General features: G+C 47.8%; 1 protein-coding gene across 1 annotated transcript in view; it reads right to left on the bottom strand.

The window, feature by feature from the left end:
- The window catches only part of WDR70 (WD repeat domain 70), a 1742574-nt gene that overhangs the window by 1044042 nt on the left and 673226 nt on the right, over window positions 1–25306 (bottom strand). The gene's annotated exons all lie outside the window — the stretch shown is intronic.

Genomic DNA, 25306 nt, shown 5'->3' with positions numbered 1-25306 from the left:
TGGCTACGACACAGACACCTGCAGAACATCTCCACGCCACCTTGTCACCCCATGAACTACCACGACGCCTGGAATTCATGAACAATACTTTTGTACAATTATTGCACCAGCATCAGCTTGTGATTAATACGTCGAACTGTTGGGTTTGTGGGCTCATGCCACACTCTATGACACACACTGTTCCCTATTTCGTCTATCCATTTTCTGTTTTGGGTGCTGTCTGGCTTGGGTGATGCTCGTCACCAATGCATATACGATCAATGGAACAACGAGCACCATCATTGGCTCTTTTTTGTGACACTTTCACCCGAAACAGAACAGGCAATGTCAGTAATTCTTTCTGCCCTACTATGACATCTGACATCTTGAACATCTCTCGAGCTGAATGCAATGAGATGGTTGTGTTCAACACCTCAAATAGAATAATCTTCTCCCACTTTCGCTCCTGACGCAAAGTTCCCACCAAATTGCAGGCTTTCAATGTGATCAACACGCATGGCCAAGTGTGCATAAAAGGACTGCAGACTCGCGAGGTAGGAGTCAGTGACTGCGCAATAGTCAGTACAGTGAATTTTACCTCACCACCACTCCTAATCGCTTCTCCAAATACCTATTTTGTTTGTGGACAGTATGCTTATTCCTGGCTTCCAGGAAATTGGTCAGATGTGTGTTAGTTGGCCTTTCTTCTTCCCCCTACCTTTTGTGCTGTTGGGACACATCACTTGACCAATCCCCACCTCCACCATTGAATGCCTAGGGGACTAATTGAGGCCGATGACACTGCAGGACAGGAGGCGGAGGACTTCTTCAAAGGTTTCCTGCCGTTCTTGGGTCCTATGGTCAACAGCCGCAACATACGACACCTTACCTGAATGGTGGAGGCAACCATTAATAAAAGAGCAGGGGCATTGGGCAACATCACCGCAGAGCTTCAGGCGGACCGCCTGATGACACTAAAACATCGAATGGTACTTGACATCATCCTTGCTGACCGTGGTGGTATATGTAAAATAATCGGCCCCAGCTGCTGCATTTACATACCTGATAACGCTCCATCAGTTTATCAAGCTATCCAACGTCTGCATAAACTTTCCTCTGAGATTCATCAACAACAAGACGAATCGTCCTTCATGGGTTGGATTTGGGGCCTCCTTTCCAGATGGGAATGGGGGGATCCTCATTTTTTTGCCTTAGGAACAGCAGTCATCATCTCATGCTGCCTGTGTATCCAGTGCTTGCATATACTTTGTGCTATGTGTACACAGGCACTTAAAAGGTCCCCGGTCAGAACACGTGACACCAATGTAAGGAAAATGCTTCAACAAGAGATTAGCGACCTAATGCAGATAGACATTTCCTAAGAACATGTTTTGCCATTCAATGGCAAAAGGATGGCCTGAAGAAAATAAGTTTTTACTAGGTCCTATTAATTTGCTTATATTCCTCCATTTCTTGCCATCTCGTGACAAAACCCTGCCTACAGCCTCCATTTCTGCTGACGCTAAAAAAAACGATCACATACCCAAGCCCCGTGTTCTTTGCAGTTAACCAATTCATCAACAAAGAGCCATGAGACACCTACGCCCTGTGTAAACAAGCTTGTTTTTCATCTTCTGCTCGCTGCTTGGTAAACATCCTTGACGCCGTGATCAGGTCATCTGGACAATGGTCTGACTGACCGAGCCTTGATCAAGCTGATTGAACAATGGTCTGACTGACCGAGCCTTGATCAAGCTGATTGAATAAATGGTCTGAATGCCAAGTCTTAATCAAGTCATCAACTACAAACACCGCCTTGATCAGGTCATCAACTACAAACACCTCCCTAATTGAACAATGGACTGAATGCCAAAAGAGTGGAATAAAAATGTATATAAGGCTTGTTCGCTGTGGAGTAAAGCAGCAGCCTCCTGGGTTTTGGGTCTGACTAGCTTGGGACTCTGTTCCATAGCTCGGGCTATTGCAATAAAGGTGGTTCTCTCTGCAGACAAAGGTTTCTGGGTCCACTTTATTATATAAGGAGGGTAAGAGTAGACTCGGGTGATTCCCGCACTGCCAAGCCCCCACTCCTCCTTGAGGTGGGCTTTTTTGGTTCTACAGTGTTCGCTCAGCCCCCTCCCTGGGCCATTTATGGCCCTGGGACCCCCATTCTCCCCGACTCAGCAGTTATGTCCTGGGGTGCCAAACCCCGGGACATATCGGTTTTATTTTATTTTGATTTATTTTTAAAGTTTTATATAGCGCTAGCTTGACCCAAGGGTATCAGAGCGCTTTACATACACACAGGAGAGAAAAATAATTGCATATCATATTGCAGGACCTAAGGAAGCATAATATTTAGGCAAATAGTGAAGGTGAGGGAGAAAAACACATTCAAGTATCCCCCTTCCTTGATGGTCAAGTGAGAGGGGAGTCAGCTAGGATATTGAAGTCTAGGTTAGTTGTCGTTGGTCTGTATTGATTTGTTGAGGAGATGGAGTTTCACTTCCTTTTTTAAGCAGGAGAAGGAGGGGTTGCATATGAGGTCTCAAGAGGGTGTGCGCTCCACATTCTGGGTACGTTACCAGAAAAGGATCAGCACTGAGTGGTTTTCGTTTTCATTTCGGAGGGATGAGAAGAAGTGAGTTGGAGCTTCTCAGAGTTCTGGTTTTCCTACCCACAGCAGGCAGGGACACCTGTTTTTTCTCTTGCTTGGCGGGGATGTCTTGAGTGATGCCATATGCGGGGTCATGAGGAGAGCCTGGCTGGGGTGGAAATTATATAACTGGTGAATTTGTGAGGGTTTTTTTTTTTAGTTCAAAATGTCATTGACAGATTCTCCTAACTATAATGTTACTTTCACATTTGTTTTTTTCAATGAATATATATCTGTATATGTGTATATATATTTCTATATATATAAAAATAGATATATCCAAAACAAACTTGACGCTAGAGGAATGCCAGCCTCTCGGGTAGCGGCTCGCAGGCGGGCATTACCACCACTACTGCAAACGAACAACCCTCCTCCATCAAGAAGCACATAGAGCCCACCAGCCGGTATGTAAGCTAAAACGTCATTTATTTTAATCAAGGCACAATGCTGCATAACTCGTTTCGACCCTCTAGGGTCTTAGTCATATGCAAATGAAGGACAGTTAGTCTTTTAAGGCACATGGTAAATAGATATTGAGGAAAGACTTCCTTTCAAGTTGAGTTCCAATTAATACCAGTTGTGTTATTAAATTCCTCATTTTAGAAGCAAATGCAGTATCTCAAGCTTGTATAGTTGTTATTTTTTAAAGGTTCAGAGATACTCTCATGTCTTCAATGTCACTTCACTTCAGTAACAAGCCATCCACAGACTACATTGTCCATAATACATTGCGTTTGTGCCGGTCAATTACTCACTTATTGTGCCTCAAAGAAATCAATTTCACATAGGGTTTGGTAAACAAATCTCCTGCCACTCACGAAAGACGACACCTCTACCTTTACTTATGTTTGTTTGATGGAGGAGTGTTGTTCATTTGCAATATACATATACACACATATATATATATATATATATATATATATATATATATATATATATATATATATATATATATATATATATATATATATATATATATATATATAGTGAGTGACCGCGAGAGGATCAGAAGTCCGCACCAGCATTTGTTTCTCCCCGCATTGCTCACCACGCCACAGCGCTGCATTCTGGGTCCTGTAGTCTACACAGCAGGCCTCCAGTCAACAGGTGAGCCACAGCATCAGCTGCGGTGGCGGAATCAGATGTTACCCTATCGGTGTGCTGCAGAACACTCTACAACTACTGCTTTCACCCACACACCCCTTATCAATCTAGGCGCTGAAGAAGGCAACACATATGCAGAAATGAATCCACCATCATAGAGAATTGCGAAAATAAAGAAGTTTCCTGAATTCCCCTGCGTGGCCTCTGCTCTCTTCTTGCTGTTGGGAGGTTGCTCTACATTGTTAACGCGAAAGCCAGAATCGCGCTTCAGGGGCCCCCGCATCACAAGTTGGCCTTTGGTATGCTGGCTGCTGCTACGGCGGATTTGTCGAATTTCAGGGTACTGAACTTACCCAGGTCCACCTCCGAGACTTGGGAAGAAGATTTAGCGGTGTTGGAGCTATGTCGCTCCACAATGGGCGAGCTGGATTTCCGGACTTACCTCCGCCATTGGAATCCTATTGCTTCAGGGGTTGATGCGGTCCACAGGACTCAAGGGGATAACTTAATTTTGGCGAATTGTGGGACACTATTGTGAGTGACAGCGAGAGGTCCAGGAGTCCGCACCAGCATTTGTTTGTCCCCGCATTGCTCACCACGCCACAGCGCGGCATTCTGGGTCCTGTAGTCTACACAGCAGGCCTCCAGTCAACAGGTGAGCCACATCATCAGCTGCAGGTGCGGAGTCAGATGTTACCCTATTGGTGTGCGGAAGGACACTCTACAACTACTGCTTTCACCCACACCCTCCTTATTACTCTAGGCGCTGAAGAAGGCAACACATATGCCGAAATGCATCCGCCATCATAGAGAATTGCAAAAATAAAGAAGTTTCCTGAATTTCCCTACGTGGCCTCTGCTCTCTTCTTACTGTTGGGAGGTTGCTCTACATATAGATAGATAGATAGATAGATAGATAGATAGATAGATAGATAGATAGATAGATCTATATATTTATCATCTGTATATATCTAACTGAAAAAAATCAAAGGTTAGAGGTACTTTATATTTAGGTGAAAGTGTTGATTAAAATGTATCTCTCAGTGGCATCTGAGAGTGTATCCCACATTATCGAGCTGGAGTGTTTGGGGGCAGTTAGAGTGGGTGGCTGAGCCGGACAATGCCTACAATCCTTTCTATTGGATCATGCGCAGGCTGTCCGTTATCCTACAATACTGCTATAGTTCAAGCTACAAATAACTGAAATAATGCAACACGCAGAGGAAAAGAAGTTACTCGATCCCTCACAACATGGCTTTAGATCCCTACATTCCACGGAAGGAGTAGTTTCTGTCCTGTAACTCCAGTTCTGTAGTAGGGGTATCTCTGTTATAGTCATAATCTAGTGAATAGTCCCGCCCATGTGCGTGGACCCCGGCAATCAAAAATAATCTCTTAAGTTGTCAAAATCATGCAGAAACTGCAAAGACACTTAAGAGAGAATTTAAAGACAAATAATGCAGCCTATATCCACAGGCTACACTGTCCAGTACTTCAACTAGAAATTCCACCAAAAATCACCACACACAGCCCAGCCTGCCAGTTTCTACCATAGAGAAAACTGCCTCCCCCAGTCCCAGACTCAGGAATGATAGAGAGGAAGGTAGGGACAGACAAGCCCCATAGGCTGCCATTATGTGGCTTAAATAGGATACTGTGCCTTTAAGAGAACTTTCTAGACTTCTCCCAGTATCCCAGAATGCATATCAGGTCCAACTTACTTTCAGTTCTTTTTGAAGGCGTACAAAACGCCAGACCTGCCGCATTGTTCACATGAAGAATTCTCCACCAGGGAGGAGGGAGGGCGCTTATGACTATAACAGAGATTCCCCTACTACAGAACTGGAGTTACAGGACAGAAACTACTCCTTCTGTAGTAGGGGATCTCTGTGTATAGTCATAATCTAGTGAATAGAATGGCAAGCCCATCCCCACAACTAAGCGGTGGTGGAGAATAAGTACATAATGCCACTATTGTGCGAACAAATTCCGCAGCGAAGCCTGTCCAACCTGAGCGTCTGCCCTGGCGTCAGTGTCCAGGCAGTAATGTTTAGCAAAGGTATGAACCGACTTCCAAGTGGCTGCCTTGCAGATTTCAGCAATCGGCACGTTACGGAGCAGAGCCGTCGTGGCAGCTTTGCCCCTGGTGGAATGAGCCTTAGGCTTACCTCCTAAGGTCTTATTAGCTTTCTGATAACACAATTGTATGCAGGACACAATCCACCTAGAGATGGACTGCTTAGAGGTCGCAAGACCTGTCCTGACCGATCCATAATTGATAAACAACTGGTCAGACCTACGGATATCTTTGGTTTTATCCAGATAAAATTTCAACACCCTCCTAACATCCAGAGAATGGAGAGTCCTCTCCGCTGGGGATGAAGGGTTCTGAAAGAACGTAGGTAAAGTTATAGTCTGGTTGACATGAAAGTCAGAAATAACCTTGGGAAGAAATTTAGGGTGAGTACGCATAACAACCTTAGCAGCATGAAATACAGTATAAGGTTCATTACAACACAACGCCTGAATTTCACTCACCCTGCGGGCCGATGTAATGGCCACGAGGAACGCCGCCTTCCAGGACAGGTGCTGCAACGAAGCCTTATGAATAGGTTCAAAAGGTTCCTTCATCAATCTGGACAGCACCACATTCAATTCCCATGAAGGCGAGGGAAGCCTGACAGGAGGGAATACTTTCTTCAATCCTTCCAGAAAATCTTTGATCACGGGGATCTGGAAAAAGGAAGTCTGTGAAGGGCATTTCCTGTAGGCAGTCAATGCAGCCAGATGAACCTTAATGGAATGCACATTAAGGCCAGACTGCGCCAAATGTAGAAGGTAAGGAAGGATGACATCTTCCTTACAGGTCGTAGGATCATGGTTCTTAGACTGGCACCAGACACAAAACCTCTTCCACTTGTAAGCGTATGAAGTCCGAGTGGAAGGTCTCTTGGACTCCTTCAGTATGTCCATGCAATCGTCGGGCAGATTCAGATGGCCATATTGCACTATCTCAGGAGCCATGCCGCCAAACTCAAAGTCGAGAGGTTGGGGTGTAACATCCGTCCCCCGAACTTCGTGAGAAGGTCCGGCCTGCACGGCAACCGGATGTGAGGAAGGAGAGACCGGTGAAGTAGGTCCGTGAACCACCACTGCCTGGGCCACTCCGGGGCGATGAGGATCATCCGAGCCCTGGACCGGGCTAGCTTGATGAGCACCGCCGGAATCAGGGGAATGGGAGGGAAGGCGTACAGAAAGCCGTTCGTCCAGTCGATCCATAACGCATTCCCCAGCGTCCCTTGCTGGAAGTACCTGGAGGCGAAGTCTCTGCACTAGCTGTTGTCGGCGGTGGCGAACAAATCTACGTCTGGAGTTCCCCACCTTGCGAAGACTTCTCCTAGTACTTCGTCGTTTATGACCCATTCGTGGTTTTCCTGAAGCAGTCTGCTCAGTGCGTCTGCCTGAACATTCTGCACACCTGGTAGATGGGTGGCCGTTATCGTCAGTCCTCTGGCTAGGAGCCAGTGCCAGATCGCTTGCGCCTCCTGCGACAGAGTGCGCGATCTCGAGCCCCCCTGCTTGTTGAGGTAATACATCGTGGTGGTATTGTCCGTCTGTACAAGCAGAGAGTTGGTCTGAAAGGACGGAAGAAAGGCCTTCAGCGCCAAGTGAACAGCCCTGAGTTCCAGGAAATTGATGTGATACGTGGCCTCCATCGGTGACCACGTGCCTTGAATCTGTAGAGTCCCGGAGTGCGCTCCCCATCCCAGAAGAGACGCATCCGTCACGACAGTCTGCGTGGGAATGTCCTTGTGAAAGGGAACCCCTCTGAGGAGATTCTCCGCCGAACACCACCACTTCAGGGACTGAAGAGCATGCCGCGACAGGCGAATCTTGTCGTCCCAAGATCCTTTCCTCTGATCCCACTGATCCTCCAAGCACTCCTGCAGCGGTCTCATGTGTAGCCGTGCGTGCGGCGTCAGGAAGATACAAGAGGCCATCGATCCCAGTAGAGAAGACACCGTCCTCACTGTTGTTGATGGAGTCGACATAAGAGCCTGAGCCTTCCGAAGGAGTGATAATCGTCGCTCTTCCGAAGGAGACACGCTTGCTGACAGCGTATTGATGGAGGCTCCCAAGTACTGTATGCATTGGACCGGAGTCGGGACAGACTTGGCCATGTTGATGTGCAACCCCAGCTTGTTCAAGAGAACGCACGTCTTCTGGAAGTGCGCTCGCGCTTCCGAGAAGGAGGATGCCTTGATCAGCCAATCGTCCAAGTACGGGTAGACGAACACCTTGTTCTTCCGCAGGTGTGCCGCTACCACCGCCATGCACTTCGAGAATGTCCTTGGCGCAGACTTCAGTCCGAATGGGAGTACTGTGTATTGATAGTGATTGGTGCCGACTTGGAACCGCAGGAACTTCCTGTGTTTGTGTGCAATGGGCACATGGAAGTAAGCATCCTGTAGGTCTATCGCGCAAAGCCAGTCTCCCTGTTGCAACTGAGGGTAGATCTGGTGCAACGACAGCATGCGGAACTTTTCTCTGCGAATCCACTTGTTTGCCTGTCGCAAATCCAGAATGGGCCTGAACTCGTTCTTGTCCTTCTTGCGAACCAGAAAGAACCGGGAGTACAGACCTCTTCCTCTCTGAGACCGAGGTACGTCTTCTATCGCCCTTTTCCTCAACAGGATATCCGCTTCCGCCTGAAGCTCGCGCAGCCGAAACTGGGAGCTGACCGGGGGAATAGCTGGAGGAGGGCTGGTGAACCGAAGACTGTATCCATTGCAAACAATATTCAGCACCCACTTGTCCTGAGTAATTTTTCTCCACTCTGCCAGAAAAGGTTGGATGCTTCCCCCTACCGGAGTGGGTAACGGATCCGGGGGAAGTAAGTTCCTAGGGCCTAGGCCCTGCCTGGCCCTTGGGCGCCGAAGCCGACAGCTGGCCTCCTCTGCCCTTCTGCCGCTTCTGGAACGGCTTACGGAATGGCTGCTGCTGCTGCGAGTGCCCCGAAGCCTGTCCCCGGCCTCGGCCTTGCCCTCCGAACCGCCGTTGGAACGGGCGGTACTGCTTCTTGGTTTCCTTGGGCTTTTCCAGGCCCACCGCCGTCAGTGTTTCGGCCTCCGCCTTCATGCGGGCCATTTCATCATCTGCGTGCTTCCCGAAGAGGGTCTCCCCGGAAAACGGCAGATTGGCCACCCTCTGCTGCGCGTCCGGTTTCAGGGACGTCAGCCGGAGCCAGGCGTGGCGCCGTTGGTTGATCCCGTGGCAGAACCCGTGAGCAGCCAACAGGGAAGAGTCCGCAGCCGCGCTGATTATCTGGTTGGCCACCAGCATCCCCTCACTCAGGACCTCCATGAAGTCTTCACGTTGCTCCCGAGGCAGATGTTCCGCAAAGCGCTCGAGGGAGTCCCAGAGGGCGCGGTCGTAACGCCCCAACAGAGCCGTGGCACTCGCCGCCTTCATGGACGTCGCGGAAGTTCCACAGATTTTTCGCCCTGCTGAGTCCATCCACCTAGACTCCTTGTCCGGGGGAACCGTAGAAGTCGGGGTGGTGGAGTGCTGCTTGCGGGCCGTCGTGACGATGACGGAGTCAGGCGGAGGCTCCGCTCTCAAGAAGGCCGGATCCGAGTCAGGAGCCCGGTATTTCTTCAGTAGTCTGGACGGGGCCGCTCACGTCACAGCCGGGGTGAGAAACAGCGCCATAGCCGGTTCTTCCAAGCCCGGCACCAAGGGCAGGAGGGGACGAGACATGTGCCTCTGATGTAGAGTCTCGAAAATGACGGACGTCTTCGGAGTAGGCACTGTCAGAGTAATGCCTAGCTTCGCCGCGCCCCTCAACAGGACGTCTTGAAAGCCAACCAGGTCATCTATCGGGGACACCCTGGTGTCCGGCGACCCCGACAGCGTAGGTGAATAGTCCCTGGTCCCAGACGATCTCGTGCGGGAGCGAGATTCGCGCCTCCTATGGCGGTGTCTCGACCTCGTGGAAGATCTGTGCCTAGAGCGAGAACGGGACCTGCCAGCTCTAGGGCGCTCCTTCGGTTTGCGAGGAGGGGTCTTCCGTGGCTTCTCACGGGGACTCTTCGGATCCTCCCGGGGCTTCGGTTTCGGGGTCCCCTTGGGAGGAACAGGCAGTGACGGCAGAGAAGCGGACCTCGGCGGAGGCACCACCGGCCGTGGGGCGGGCCCATGCGGTGGGACCGGAGGTGGAACAGGATCCTCCGCAGGCAGTGGTGGCACGGGTGGAGGGTCCTCCTTCGGTACGGGTGGAGGAGGAGGAGTCCCGGGTCGAGAAGGAGTGTACACTTCCGAGTACACCGAGCCCGGTGAACCTTTAGGGGACGGGTGCGGAGATCCGTCCCCATCCGCAGGAGACCTCTTCCTCTTGCGTCCACTGGAAGTGGCGTGACTCCTGGGGCTAGAGCCCCCTCTGCGTCGTTTGGGAGAGGGAGACCTACTCCTCGACGCTGACCGCTGTCTGCTGGACGCAGAACGACGCTTTTCCGGCGTCGAACGGCGCTTCCTGGACTCCGGCGTCGAACGTCGTCCCCTCGACGTCGACCCTCTCATCCTCGGCGTCGAACGTCGACTCCTCGACGTCGATCCCCTCTTGCGCGACCTCTCACGCCGTCCTCTCGACGTCGGGCGGTCCGCCCTCGGCGTCGATCGCCGTCGTCGTCTTGATGTTCCCGACGTCGAGGAGCCCCTCGACGTCGATCGGCGGTGTCGCCTCGACGACGATCGGCGGTGTCGCCTCGACGACGACCGACGGTGTCGCCTCGACGGCGAGCGTCGGTGCCGCTTCGACGGCGAGCGCCGATGCACGTCCCTGCGCCTTCGGCGTCGGTATGAAGACCTCGACGTCGACGAAGACGATGACGTCGACGGCGGCTTCGACGTCGGCTTCTCCTTCGCCGTCGAGTCGTCGCGCCGTCTCGACCCGGAGCCCCGGGGAGATGGGGAGCACGCCGTCGTCATCCCTCTCGACGCCGCCGTCGAAGCCCTCGACGTCGACGGAGAATGGGATCGTTGGCTGGACTTCCTGCCCCCGGGGAGCCCCCCAGGGGCCTCAGCAGAGGCAGAGGGATCCCTCCCAGGCTGCCCAGACCCACCTGCAGCACGTTGGCGCCTATCCTCCAGGCCAGCCAGCCTGATCTTCAATCTGTCCCTGAGTGTCCTAGCAGAAAGTTGCTGGCAGATCACACACTCCTCAGGGCCATGATCTTCTGGAAGGCACACGATGCAGACATCATGGGGGTCGCTTTTGGCCTTCTTCCTCTCACATGCTGGGCACTTAACAAAAAGGCCAGGCATTTCGGAGCCCCAAAACGCCTAAAAAACAGCACAAGGGTGAGAAGAGAACACCAAGCAGTAATCACAGCACTTTTAAAAGTCAAAAAGTGCAAAAACGAATTCAATAAACCCTTGAAAAAGGGAGAGCTCAATGCCAGGGTCCTGTAAGCAGGAGCCGGAAAAAAGAACTGAAAGTAAGTTGGACCTGCTATGCATTCTGGGATACTGGGAGAAGTCTAGAAAGTTCTCTTAAAGGCACAGTATCCTATTTAAGCCACATAATGGCAGCCTATGGGGCTTGTCTGTCCCTACCTTCCTCTCTATCATTCCTGAGTCTGGGACTGGGGGAGGCAGTTTTCTCTATGGTAGAAACTGGCAGGCTGGGCTGTGTGTGGTGATTTTTGGTGGAATTTCTAGTTGAAGTACTGGACAGTGTAGCCTGTGGATATAGGCTGCATTATTTGTCTTTAAATTCTCTCTTAAGTGTCTTTGCAGTTTCTGCATGATTTTGACAACTTAAGAGATTATTTTTGATTGCCGGGGTCCACGCACATGGGCGGGACTATTCACTAGATCGTGACTATACACAGAGATCCCCTACTACAGAATCAGCCCTTATCATGGCTACTGAAAAAATTCGTAAAACCATGGACGAAGGTGGGCGGTCGGCCCTGATATTATTAGACCTCACAACGGCCTTCGACACCGTAAATCACTCCGTCCTATTAAAAAGACTTACGTCCCTAGGCTTCGCCGGCCCTGCCCTAGCCTTCATCACCTCCTTCCTAACTTCCTGCACTAACCAAGTGATCTGGAACGGACTACAATCCGCTGAATTCTCTCTTCCGGGTGGAGTTCCACAAGGTTCGGCACTGTCACCAACACTATTTAATCTATACGTCTCCCCCCTAGCTGCCCTGATTAGATCCAATGGCCTACAACTGGTGTCTTACGCCGACGACACACAAATCATTGTGTCTATCTCACAATCCATTGATGCTTGATGAATGCTACAGGAAATGCTTTACTCAGGTTAAAAACTGGATGAGCAATAACTTCTTAAGACTGAACACAGACAAATTTGAAGTCATCGAGTTCGGTCATAAACCTTCCATCTGGAACGATTTATGGTGGCCCCCTGAAGCAGGAGCTTGCCCTCCCCTGTAGACAATTTTAAAAACCTTGGCTTCTTATTAGATAAAGAACTCTTTTGCAAAGCCCAGGTGAATCAGGTGACTTCCACCTACTTCCACAGCATCAAACTGCTCAGGAAAGTCCTACCCTACATCCCGGACACACTAAGAAAAACGGTGATGGGAGCCCTTGTAATGTCCCGAATAGACTACTGTAACTCCCTCTATCTGAGAGCAGGAGAAAAACAGTTGTCTAAACTTCAGACAATCCAAAATGCGGCGGCTAGAGCATTACTGAACCTCCCCAGACGCCACGCCACGTCCAAAGCTATTCGGGAGCTGCATTGGCTCCCGGTCAGACGTGCATTCAATTTAAAGCTCTCTGCCTGGTTCACAGATCTCTACACGGCAAGGGACCTGACGACTTCAACAACCTACTCTCCTGTTATGTACCCTCGCGTACTCTGAGATCAGCCTCCCTCGACCTAGTCTGCCAACCCAGAATAAACAGAGCCCGATGGGGGGGAAAGTCCTTTTCCTACCAGGCGGCTAAAATCTGGAACTCGTTACCCCCAGCACTTCGTGCCCAAAAATCTAAAACGAACTTCAGGAAAGACCTAAAGACCGGGCTCTTTACCTAAACCGATTTGCCCCACTGCCCTCCCCCACTCTCTATATCTTTTAGCCAAGACGCCGCGGCATTCATGCACTCTACAAATATTTCAGTCAGTCAGTCAGGTGTCCTCAGGGCTCGAGCCTCAGTCCCACCCTGTTCAACACGTATATGGCGCATTTGGCCAAAGTGGTTGAATAATTAGGTTTTAATATAGTGTCATATGCAGATGACCCTCAACTAATGCTTTCCTTCCAGCAAATTGATAATTTACTTGTGGATAGGTTCCAATGTTACTTCTCTAAAGAGGGAAGTCGGATACAGTTGAGTTGCTTAATGTTGAACTCCATGCTGAACTCCACTTAGTTCGTTTTCTTTGGTAAGCACTTCCCTCTTGACCTGCTGAGATGGTGGCCAAAAGATCTTGGGAACCCCCAGCTCCATCCACAGAGGTGAGAAACCTAGGGATACATTATTGTCACAACCTCTCTTTTAAACACCAAATCCAGGCAATCACAGCAACTTGTATTGCTGTGCTGAAAACCTTAGCAAATGATCCTAAAAGTCTTACCAGTCAATACACTAAAATTAATCATGGATGCTTTAGTGATCTCTATACAAGATTATGCCAGCTCGCTATATCTAAGGGTCCCTGATGGTCAAATAGGTAAATTACAGATGGTTCAAAATTATGCTGCAAGTCTGGTTCTTAGGATGCAACTTCATTGCTGGTCCCTTTTAGATCAATCCACAAAAAGGGGCCTCTATATCTCAGTAACAGATTTTGTGAATATACTCCTGCAATATACTCAAATCAGGAACTGCTTTGTGTTCCCAGAGTCCACAAAGCCAGGAGGGGCGGTAGCTCCTTCTTGCTACGGGTGGCAAAGCCGTAGAATGAGTTACTTTTAGAACTGAGAAAGATCAGCTCAGAAGCCATGTTCACACAAAATGTGCTGAAACCCTTCTTTTTCAGAGAACTGTAGGCCCAGGAAATGTTCGCCTTCGCTGGCTAGCACCAGGATGTTTCCTTTGGAAGAAGCTGTCACGAAGTATCAATGGTAGTTCATCCATTCATTCAGATTGGCCGCCAAATTCAGGATGGATTTTATTTTTGAACCCTTATCCCTAGGCCTGGGATGTGGGATATAGCGGGTGTCCTTAACCTTCTTGCATAACACACTACACGGCTCTGGAGATTGTGCTTGCACCAGTGGGCCAAGTGAGGGCCCGGTTGCACAGCCCTGTCTCCGGAAGGGTGCCAGCTGGCCTCAGTTTATAGGTTGGCACTGACATGGTTGTTTGAGGGACCAGCTCATTTGCTGGCCCATGCACCGCTCAGGCCTGAGGAAGCTAGTAAGTTTGTCTTGCAAAAGAGAAGTTGTAATCAGTACTACAAGGGCCTATGAGGTGGTCAACAATGACTCCTTATCAACGTGTTTGAAGTAGGTCTGTCTATAGGATCTTTTCCATGATTCTGTGCAATATATAAATAGAAGTGTATAAAAAATGAATTTTGAAATCGGTTTATGATGTATGTGTAATACAGACTGAAAGTGCTTTCTCTAATGTAAAAGGCAGTGAATCTAGGGTGATTTTGCATGCCCAACCATCCTTGTGTCCTTGGAAGAGAGGTTTCAATCTCTGCTGTAATTCAGATCTGGCAGGTCACATGACGGACCCTCACCCGTCCCTCTTACCACAACCTACCCAAATCGCCTTAACTAAAATTGTGATTGTCCCAAAATTCCTATATTACTTATGTTAACATACAATTCTCTCTCACCAAAAAATCCTTCCAAACACTGGTATCACTGCTGAGCAAATTATTCTAGACAGGAGAGCAGCCCATAATAAATATCCTAGGAAACAAGGAATTTACCCTACCAACATGGAACTTTATCCCCGACAAGTAAATGTACTATATATGTGCACAAATGCACTTGCGTACTATTGACTACGCCCACCATCATAATTGACCCACCTTACGGCGAAGGAATACATCACAAACTCAACTCAAGTCAATACGGTGCAAGAAAGTCCCTAATTGTTCAGCAGGAATGAATACAGTACACTGCACGCTGCTGACCTGGGACAGACTTATGGCCAAGGTGCACCATGAATTATTATACTTGCCTGCGTTCCCACAACCACAACATCCAAGTTTTACTATGGGCAATGAGGAGACAGTAATATACTAACTAAATCAATTAAACATAGGGCAGTGGAGGCATGTCTGCACTGAGGGGTTGTTTATCTCCTCTGACTACATAAGAAGACACACAGCACATAACCCGCTAGACATATATTTCTATAATCGACTCCAGCTCACAAGTAAACAAATTAGCTTTGAATTCCCGGAAGAACCACTTCAGTCCACCAAAAATACTATCGGCAAAAGTGCCACAGTAATTCATAACCTATCTATACAAGTCAATAGAAATAGTAGTCCCAATCTGGACAGCTAGCTCCAGAGACAGCTGGAATGATGACTTGCAAACACCACTAACTGATGAAACATGGGAATAACTGATTCTCCTAAACTGAAAAATCTTACCAAAAAGTAGGCTTTGTCTCATCTATTTTAGATACCTCCGTAGACTATACACGCTATCAATGAGGCCTTCTCCAAAATTCATACTGCAAAAGGTACCATGCTACAGATGCAGGATTCATACATTTGTTATTGTCTACCCTAAAGTTTGTGATTTCTGGGTGGGAGAGGTAGAAACCTTGAAACGGTTGATTGATTTGCTTATTAGCCTTACTCCACAAACAGCATTGCTGGGATGGCTGAAACTATACCAAAAGCAATATGGAAATAGGCCTTGACACTACTATTGGCAGGGGCACTGGACTTATGCTATTATGAGGTTGCTGCTTTTTTGCATTATTATGCATTTGCCGCATAATCCATCATCTTCTGCATAATTTGCAGATTTTCACAAAAAAATATTTTTTGTAGCTCAAGTGGATCAAAAGTTACTAAAGATGTGGTGACGTGTTTGTATGCAGTGTAAAGCTCTTCACAAAGGTTAACTGGTCAAATTTCAGTTGCTTGTCCATGTATTTGTTTGCTAAATTGGTACAAAAGAGCTGAAATCTTTGCACACATAGTATTACCATGAGTAAAAATGAAAATAATATAGTAATAATATCAAAAAATGTGGCAAATTATGCCAATTATTTTACCTTTCCTTACCAAATAATTTAGTCAACCCTTTCGCATAATTTGATGTTCCCCTGATGCATAATTCCAGTGACCATGACTATCGGCCAAGAGAAAAGTAACCCGCTACTGAGGGAGAGGGAAAGCACCAACTTGTAAGACATGGCTCAAAATGTTAATATACTTTAATGAACAATTAGAACTTTACAAAGAGCTGCTTCCAGGGACATCTTCATTAATTCATTAATTAATAATGGAAGATAATGAAGACGGCGTAATGAGTTAATAACAGCTTTGTGCAGGACATAAGTATTAAAAAACAAAAGTGGGGAGACTAACCAAGTTAGGCTGTATACAAGTGACATTGTAGCACATGCCATCAGAGAGCATGAAGTCACATGTGTGACATTGCATGTGGCATCACAAGAAGTGAACTCACTAGACGTGACATCACAAAAGTGACATCAGGTATTAAGACCTCGCACATGTTTATCAGGTATATCATGAGTACATTGGAGCACATTATGAGATTTAACAAATGAGATTTTGCATCAGAGTTGTACCAAAAAGGGAAAATCTGGGCCTCAACAAAAAGAAAAAAAAATGTAAACCCTTCCACAAATAAATTGGCATAAAGGAAAAGCACGTTAGAAGATCTGTTCTGCTTAGTTGGTTGCAAAGTCTGCAATTAAAACTATCTTATGGGGTTAAGGCATCTGCTGCAAAGGTGCCAAGTAAATCTCAGGGAATAAGAAAATTGGTGAGATAACTCTGGAAGTTAACACATTTGTTGGAGAGAAAATATCAACACCTATTTAACACAAAATAAAGTGGAGGAAAAGACAGGTTTTAACTTAATTTTACATGCAGTTTTGAATCCAAATAGTATAGGTTAATGTGTATCCTGCAAAGCACATCATGTAACATGCAGATGACAGATTTGTATGTTATGTAGATCGGTGAGTGGGTTACTGATTTTAACACAAACGTTACCTGCATTTCATAAATTGTAATCCTTCTAATATAGCACAGTGAGTCATGAAGGACATGTGACTCCTACACCTTGTAACTCTCACTGTCTTATGCAACATCTTGTACATTGATTTGCACAATTATATGACAAATTATCAATGTATAATGTGTATGTTACATAAAATGCTTAGACACCATGCATTGCATAGCACTATATTGTTATTTGTTTAAATTCTGGGACAGACCAAAGCATCTGACTTTCTTACAGTGCCTGAAACTTATATACAGGAAGTTAAAAAAGTAAACAGAGTTAGCACTGAAGGAAGAGGCAGATGGTCCCACCTACCAGAGAGAAGCTATTTCAAAAAGGCTGCCACAGAAAGGATGGTGCCTGTGGAAATTCACAAGCAAAATTACAAAAGCCAGAATTAAAGACTGCAGCAAAATAGTATCATGTGAAAATCAAATCACATCTACATGGCAGCCCTCTGCATAGCAAATTACACACTAAATGCTTGTGAGATTCTTATAACATTTGAAAACCTTTGGTCTCCTTATCATGCAACTACAACCACCACTCCTTGTATATAAAACTAGAAATAGATATGGCATTCCTTCAAATGTCTATGGAGAGTTCCCAGAGAAACCCCCAAAAGGGGTTCAGTTGTGTTACTATTTTGCTTGTTTCTTTGACTGGTCTTAGCACCTGCTGACGTTACACGCCTTCCTCCCTCCATCACTATTTGCAAACTAGCAATGTAATAGGTCTCGAATTTACGAGAGTTTGAGCAATTGGCATTGTAAATGACAATGACTTTAATGTATGTGTTGTTTTTAAAACAGCTAAACAAATGGCAAATGTGAGATCTATTGCATTGTAAATGTGTTTGCCGCCTATGCTATACATTTTTTCTAAAAAGCATTAGGATAGAGGGTGTCCTGCCGGAAACAGCGGGCAGGACAAAGCTATTTGAGAAAATAGTGCCCAGAGGCTGTAATTTAAACCTACCGAGTAAGATCACACGTAACAGGGGATGTACTCATGGGAGGTTACAAAATGAGAAAAAGGCGGTACTAAGGAGGGACTACGAAGCCTATTGACCAATAAAAAGCCAGTTTACAGTGGTCAATGACAGAAGCCAATGAAAAATATGAGTGGAGATGGGCGGAGTTTCAAGTCCATACCTGAATACAGTATGCCTTGCAAAGCAGGACATGCTCTGCCAAGGCTCGATCTAAAAATGAATGTATACATCTGTAATGCAACTGGTGCTCATGTAAAACTCTGATACCTTGGGGTTGAGTTGCTCTACAGAAAACTACAAAAAAAGATGTTCATCAGAATGAATGATGACTATTATTTCGCTGGCTGGCTCAACTGGAGTGGTATTTCTCTTTGAAGGCAGGTGGTCAGGACATCTCTACTTTCCTTGGCAGTTATTTCTATTTCACTCAGGTCAACCTGTGGTCAACTGAGCAAAAGCGGGTTCAAATACATGCTAAATCGCAGCAGGCTGTGGCCCAATCAACTGAAGAGAGCAACAAAATAATAAGGCTATCTATGTGCATTTTTACCCCAATATTTCTTTGCTGCAATATGAGTAGGTGAGGTATTCGCAAACGAAAAGGTCACTTGTAGCCCCTCCTCTATGCATTCATTCTCAGGGAATGAGGTGTGCGCTTGGGAGAGGCAGGCAACAGTTTAATCTTTCTCACATTACATCAAATATATTGCATGCATAGAAGGCTAGCTGGTTTGGGATATACAAGTTGAAATCGTGTTTGCATTACTACTGTCTTTGGGGAGATAGGACGTCAGCTAACTAAGCCCTGTCTTTGAATATCCTCAAGCAAAGTCTCCACACTTCGATCCTAGTGAAGCTCCTTTCTGATTTCACACTCATTGATGGCTATTGATTTCATACCCAAAGTGTGCAGACACCATCCTAATTAAGAGGCTGCACAAGAGGAGCTCATCAATTAAAAGGTTCTGGGATCACTTTTTCCGTGACCTATTTAGAATGATTTCACGATGGTTTTCGATGACAAGCTCGTAAATTTTAAAAGTGAATGCCTGTTTTCTGATATTTTGTTAACGTGTATATATTGTGAAGCCTGACAGAGTGCAATGGTTCAGGACCTTTAGGAAGAAAAGAAAAAACCGACAAAAGAGTGGTACTATTAAAAATAAACCAGAAATAGCTGCCAGAACCAGGTTCTGGTGGGATCCCTCTACTTTCCAGTAGTGTCTGCTCTGAGTTGTGACGCAGGGTGCGGATAGTTTGGTGTGTTGGGTTTGTGCAACAGGTCATGCCTCCTGGAGCAGTCTATTCAGCGGATCTTAAACATCTGCAGGATAGCCGTCATGTGTGTCAGGTGGCTGCAAGCGATGAGCGGAAAAACACGGGTACTAGTGTAGGGTTTGATGGTGAGCACCTGCATTCAGTGGCTTTAAGTGGAGCACTAATTGAGGCTGCAAAGCAAATAATCACAGGAGCTAATAAGGTTTTGCGCTGCTGTCTTCATCATGGTGCTGGTTGCGTTCAATTCTGTACGTTCAGCTCGTCATTAAGAATGGATTCATTCATGCAGGGTGTTAGCACGATTACAGTTTATGCCTAGTCTATGTTTTGTATCATGACCACGTTAGCCAAAAAGGCATGTTTGTACACAGTATATGTATATAATTTAAACAGCATTCAGAAAGTTATAAAAAATAGTGGAGATAACGGAAATGAATACCAGCCTGTTCCACAGCAGCGGTGTGCGTTGGTGGTTTTATTTTATTGTCATGATTATAAGAATTGTTTCTGGTAGTACAATTTTGAATAATGATTTCTATGCAAGAACATTAATTTCATCAACATGCATGGGCACGCTTGGATATTTTTGGGTACTGACGGATCTGAACGTGAGGACAGTGCTAAGTTTAAGCAGCCTCTTATTGTGCCTTTTCAACAAAACGTATGGGTACAATGTTTTCTGTTTTGGACCGGACGGCGAAAGTTCAAGTTCAGTAATTTGTATAGCGCACTACTCACCCAGAGGGTCTCAAGGCGCTTGAGTGAGGGTGGGTGCATTATTTATCGAATAGCCAGGTTTTTAGCTGCTTTCTGAAGGAGAGGTGGTTCTGTGTGAGGCGGAGGTGAGTGGGGAGAGAATTCCAGGTCTTGGCCGCTAAGTAGGAGAAAGATCTTCCTCCCATGGTGGATCTATTTATGCGCGGGATTGTGGCGAGGGCTTGATTGGATGAACGTAGTTGGCGGGTGGGTGTGTAGAAGGAAAGTCGTTTGTTGAGGCATTCGGGTCCTAGGTCGTAGAGGGCCTTGTGTGCGTGGGTGAGGAGACGGAACGTTATTCTCTTGTTGATGGGAAGCCAGTGGAGATCTTTCAGATGGCCGGAAATGTGAGCTTGACGGGGGATGTCCAGTATGAGTCTGGCTGAGGCGTTTTGGATGCGTTGGAGTTTTTTCTGTAGTTTGGCTGTGGTTCCGGCGTAGAGGTTGTTTCCATAATCTAGTCGGCTAGTGACTAGTGCGTGGGTGACTGTCTTTCTTGTTTCGGTGGGGATCCAGCGGAAGATTTTTTTGAGCATGCGTAGGATGTTGAAGCATGATGATGAGACGGCGTTGACTTGTCTGGTCATCGATAGGGAGGAGTCTAGGATGAAGCCCAGGTTACGTGCGTGATCTGTAGGTATGCGTGCTGTGCCCAGAGCCGGTGGCCACCAAGAATCGTCCCATGCAGAGGGGGATGATCCTAAGATGAGGACTTCCGTTTTGTCCGAGTTTAGTTTTAAACGACTGTTCTTCATCCATTATGCTACTTCTTTAATTCCTTCGTGTAGATTGGTTTTGGCGGTGTTAGGGTCTTTGGTGAGGGAGAGGATCAGCTGGGTGTAATCAGCGTAGGAGATGATGTTGAGGTTGTGTTGTAGCGCGATGGATGCGAGGGGACTCATGTACACGTTGAAGAGGGTGGGGCTGAGTGATGATCCTTGTGGTACGCCGCAGATGACTTCGGTTGCCTCTGATTTGAATGGGGGGAGGCGGACTCTCTGGGTTCTTCTGGCGAGGAACGAGATGATCCAGTCCAACGCTTTTCCTTGTATTCCGATGTTGCTGAGGCGCTGTATGAGGGTGTTATGACAGACTGTGTCGAAGGCGGCGGAGAGGTCAAGTAGGATGAGGGCAACTGTTTCTCCGTTGTCCAGTAGCGTTTGGATGTCGTCTGCAGCAGCGATGAGGGCGGTTTCGGTGCTGTGTTTGGCTCGGAAGCCAGACTGTGAGGGGTCAAGTGAATTTTTTTTTTTTTTTTTTTTTTTTTTAAACCTTTATTTGGAGATAAGCAAGGAAAATGAAAGTGCAGTCATGGAACATACAATCGTAAATGGCATTTACAATACAGCGAGATAAGCAATGAGTCCGGAAGAAAGGGTAACACAATGATCCATACAGACAGTAATGAATGATTACATACAGCACTGAGAAATGGACTACCCAGGGCATATGATAAACTGATGAGATGTTACAGCACGGGCATGCTCTGTAAACGCAAAATAAAACAGAGGAAAAAGAAAAAAAAAGAAAAACCCAAGTAAAAAAAGAGAGTATGATCTTGCCAGCTGACACCAGCACCCTACAATCATGATGTACTCCAAATAGGCCTTCCCTACTCGCCAATTGAAAGCGGCCAGGCGTTCGCTCTCCACCGCCACCACATGAGTGACATAGAAGGGAGTACAGCCTCCCCAACCACGCAGAAAAAAAGGACGCAGTCCAGCCCCCCCCCCATACCTGAGGACAAGCAAATGAATTATCAAATCTTAGCCCCTATGCCGGTGCTAGCCAACCCCTACTCGGTCCTCAGGTTCAGAATCAGAGTCCTGCACAACTCTAGTGAGGAGGTAAACCTGTAACGGGCTCCAAAAGTCCTTGGGCCTGCACCTCACGGGCATCAATTCAGAGTAGACATTATATTGGTTCTGACAGTATATGAGATCGCTCAACCAATCCTTGAAGCGTGGCACCCTGCCTCGACCCCAACAACAGGCCACCCTGCGCTTGGCCAGCAGCAAGGCCACGTCAGCAAATCTACGGTGGGGGGCAGTCACGTCCCTGGAATAACCCAGCAACATTACTAAGGGGTCAAACGCCACGCCATCCTCCGTCATAACCTGCAGGGCCGCATGGACCTGAGTCCAGTATTCCAGAACTCCCGTACAACTCCAAGCCAAGTGCAGGAAGTCGGCACCCTCTGCCCGGCACCTAGCGCATCTGTCATCCTCCGCTAAATGAAACCGAAGTTTCCTCGCCGGGGTGTAATAATACCGCTGGACAAATTTATAATGGATGATTTTTAGGCGGCAACTGGAAGAAACATTGGCAGTAAGCCCACAGCAATACTTCCACTGCTCGTCAGTAACAGTAATCGGGACGCCCAACTCAACAACCCACTGCTCGCGCACCCGACTGGACGGGACAGAACGCTGTCGACGAATAGCACCGTATAATTTCGAAACTAGGTGACGCCCATCCGAAACCAGCAGCACGTGAAGAGGGAGGGTTACCTCCGGCTCCGAAGGAAAATCAGGCAGCAAGGCGCGCATGCCCTGCCTCAGACGAACATAATAAAACAGCTTCAAAGGAGAGCAGGCAGCAGTCCCAAAGAAATGAGCCTGGGTACGAAAGGCACCTTCATGAAACACGTCGCCCCAAGTAAGAATACCTAGCCGCCTACACAACCGTTGAAATCCCGTTTCCAGCAACAGAGACAAATCAGGATGATAGGATAAAGGTAGAGCCGGCGAATAAAGAAAGGAGACGCCCAGCAACCGCTCCACCCGTCTCCAGGCGTCCACCGTGCATGTCACCGTCGTTTGATGCGTGTCCACATCTGACACCTTTCCCATTACCATCCCCTCCAGAGGGAGCGGATGAGCAACCCAATGCTCAGCCGCTATCTGGGGCATAAACGGCGTGGAGCGCATCCAATGGTAAGCGTAATGCGTTTGAGTGCTAAGATAGTAAAGCTCAAATTCAGCGACGTCAAATCCTCCATCAATATAGGGCAGCGTAAGGGTAGACCAGGCCACCCGCGGCTGTTTGCCTCCCCAAAACAATCGAATGAGCTCAGAGCGAAGCCTGCGAAAAAAATAAGCCCCAGGGTGATACGGAAGATTTTGAAACAGGTAAAGAAACCGGGGAAGAACAACCATCTTGATAAGGGACGCCCGACCGGCCATGGAAAGAGGCATGGACATCCACCTAGTGACGTCATCTGCCAATTTAGTAATTGCCACACCGTAATTAAGCCGGACCGTTTCCTCCCTGTCCAATGACACAACAATGCCGAGGTACCGCAGCTCTGAGTCGCACCATTCCAAGGGGTAATCAAGAGGAAATCTACTCACAGCCGCAGTAAGAGGGAAGAGTTGGGATTTACGCCAGTTAATGTGGACACCGGAGACACCCCCGAAGGCGATCAACTCTCGCAAGAGCGCATTAAGGTTGTTCTGAGGGTCCTTTACATAGAGCGTGACATCGTCTGCGTACAAAGAGATCCCGACCTGACGCTGAAGACAATTGAAGGCGCTTTGCTGGTGTAGTTGACGAATCCTGCAGGCCAAGGGCTCAATAGCAATGGCAAATAGGAGGGGCGAGAGGGGACATCCCTGACGAGTCCCCCTAGTAAGAGGGAACGGGGGGGATAGCACCCCATTCACCACCACCCTCGCCATCGGATCAGTATATAAGAGCTTGACCCATGAAATAAAAATCCGAGGAAATCCCATCCGACATAATACATCAATAAGATAGCCCCATTCAACAGAGTCAAACGCCTTAGTGGCGTCAAGGAAGATGGCGGCGACCGGGATATCAGGAGCAATGGTCGAAATAAGGGAAAACAAGGTACGAAGATTGTGGGAAGTAGCACGGCCAGGCACAAACCCCGATTGGTCGGGCAAAACAATAACAGGCATGAGCTCAGAAAGTCGCATCGCCAGGACCTTTGCGAGTATTTTGACATCGCAATTAAGCAAAGAGAGGGGCCTATAGGAACCCACATCCAGGGGATCCTTACCGGGTTTGAGCAGCGATGTGATAGCGACCTCCCGCATGGAGCACGGCAGACGTCCCTCCTCCAGGGATTCCTCAAAAACCTCGCGGAGGACGGGGGCCATAATGTCCACATAACACTTGTAGAATTCAGCAGGAAGGCCATCCAGACCAGTGGCCTTCCCATTATTCAGAGACATGATGGCATTCCTGACCTCCTCCACCTCTAGAGGTCTACCCAAGAACGCTCGATGATCATCCGACAACCAACAAAGCGCCAACTCATCCAGAAATCCGCCATATCGTGTCTCCCCAGACTGCTGCGTCGTGTACATTTGTGCATAATGGTCAATAAAAGTGCGTTGAATCTCCGCAGTGTCCCGACAGCGAGTGCCATCTGGCAAAACTAATTCCAGCACGTCTGAGCCATGCCTTTGGTGTCTAGTAAGTGCAGCAAGGACCTTACCGGGCCTCTCCCCCTCACAATACCTCCTCGCCGTCCAATACTTCCCCCTATGCTTAGCTTCCCTGGCAGCCTCCTCCTCATACTCGGAGAGCTTGGTGCGGAACTGGCTCAACAGATCGGGATCAGAGCCAGACTGCATCCTGCGTTCCAAGGCACGTAGATCTCCCTCCAAGTCCTCGAGAGTTCGAACAATCAATTTAAGCATTCCACAACTTTTGGAGATCGTGACTCCCCGGATCGTAACCTTGAATGCCTCCCATATAACCTCGACACTGTCGACAGAGCCCTTGTTTCTAGGGAAGAACGCCTCCACCTCCTTGCCAAGCTCCGCTTTGAACACTGGGTCAAGCAAGGCAGTCGGAAAAAGGCGCCAAGGCGGACGCGGCCTGTGCAGCTCGGGAACCGACAGGACAACCTTCACTGGGCAGTGATCAGAATACGTACGAGCAAGATGCACCGCCTCCCGCAGGCCAGCCACCAACCCCCTGGAGAGGAAAACATAGTCCAGCCTCGCCCATGAGCGCGCATGTGCAGTGTAATGAGTGCCTTCCCTAGTGGCAGGGTGAGAATACCTCCAGCTGTCGATCAGCCCAGCCTCCTCCACAACCCCACACAAAACATCTCTAGCTTGCACATTATACTGTGGACTTCCATCCGACCTATCCACCTGGGCATGAAATGCAAAATTGAAATCCCCCCCCCCACACAATGTGAGTAGCATCGACAGCAAGCACATGACCCCACAATGTAAGGAAGAAGGACGGTGTATCAACATTGGGAGCATAGCAATTAACAAACAGCACAGTGATCTGCCCAAGCCGCCCCCACAGTTGTACATAGCGTCCCTCAGGGTC

Source organism: Lissotriton vulgaris, chromosome 3_1 (assembly GCF_964263255.1).
Source record: "Lissotriton vulgaris chromosome 3_1, aLisVul1.2, whole genome shotgun sequence".
NCBI classification, from domain to species: domain Eukaryota; kingdom Metazoa; phylum Chordata; class Amphibia; order Caudata; family Salamandridae; genus Lissotriton; species Lissotriton vulgaris.
Note: the sequence above shows the minus strand (reverse complement) of the source record. Positions and strands in the feature narration are given on the sequence as shown.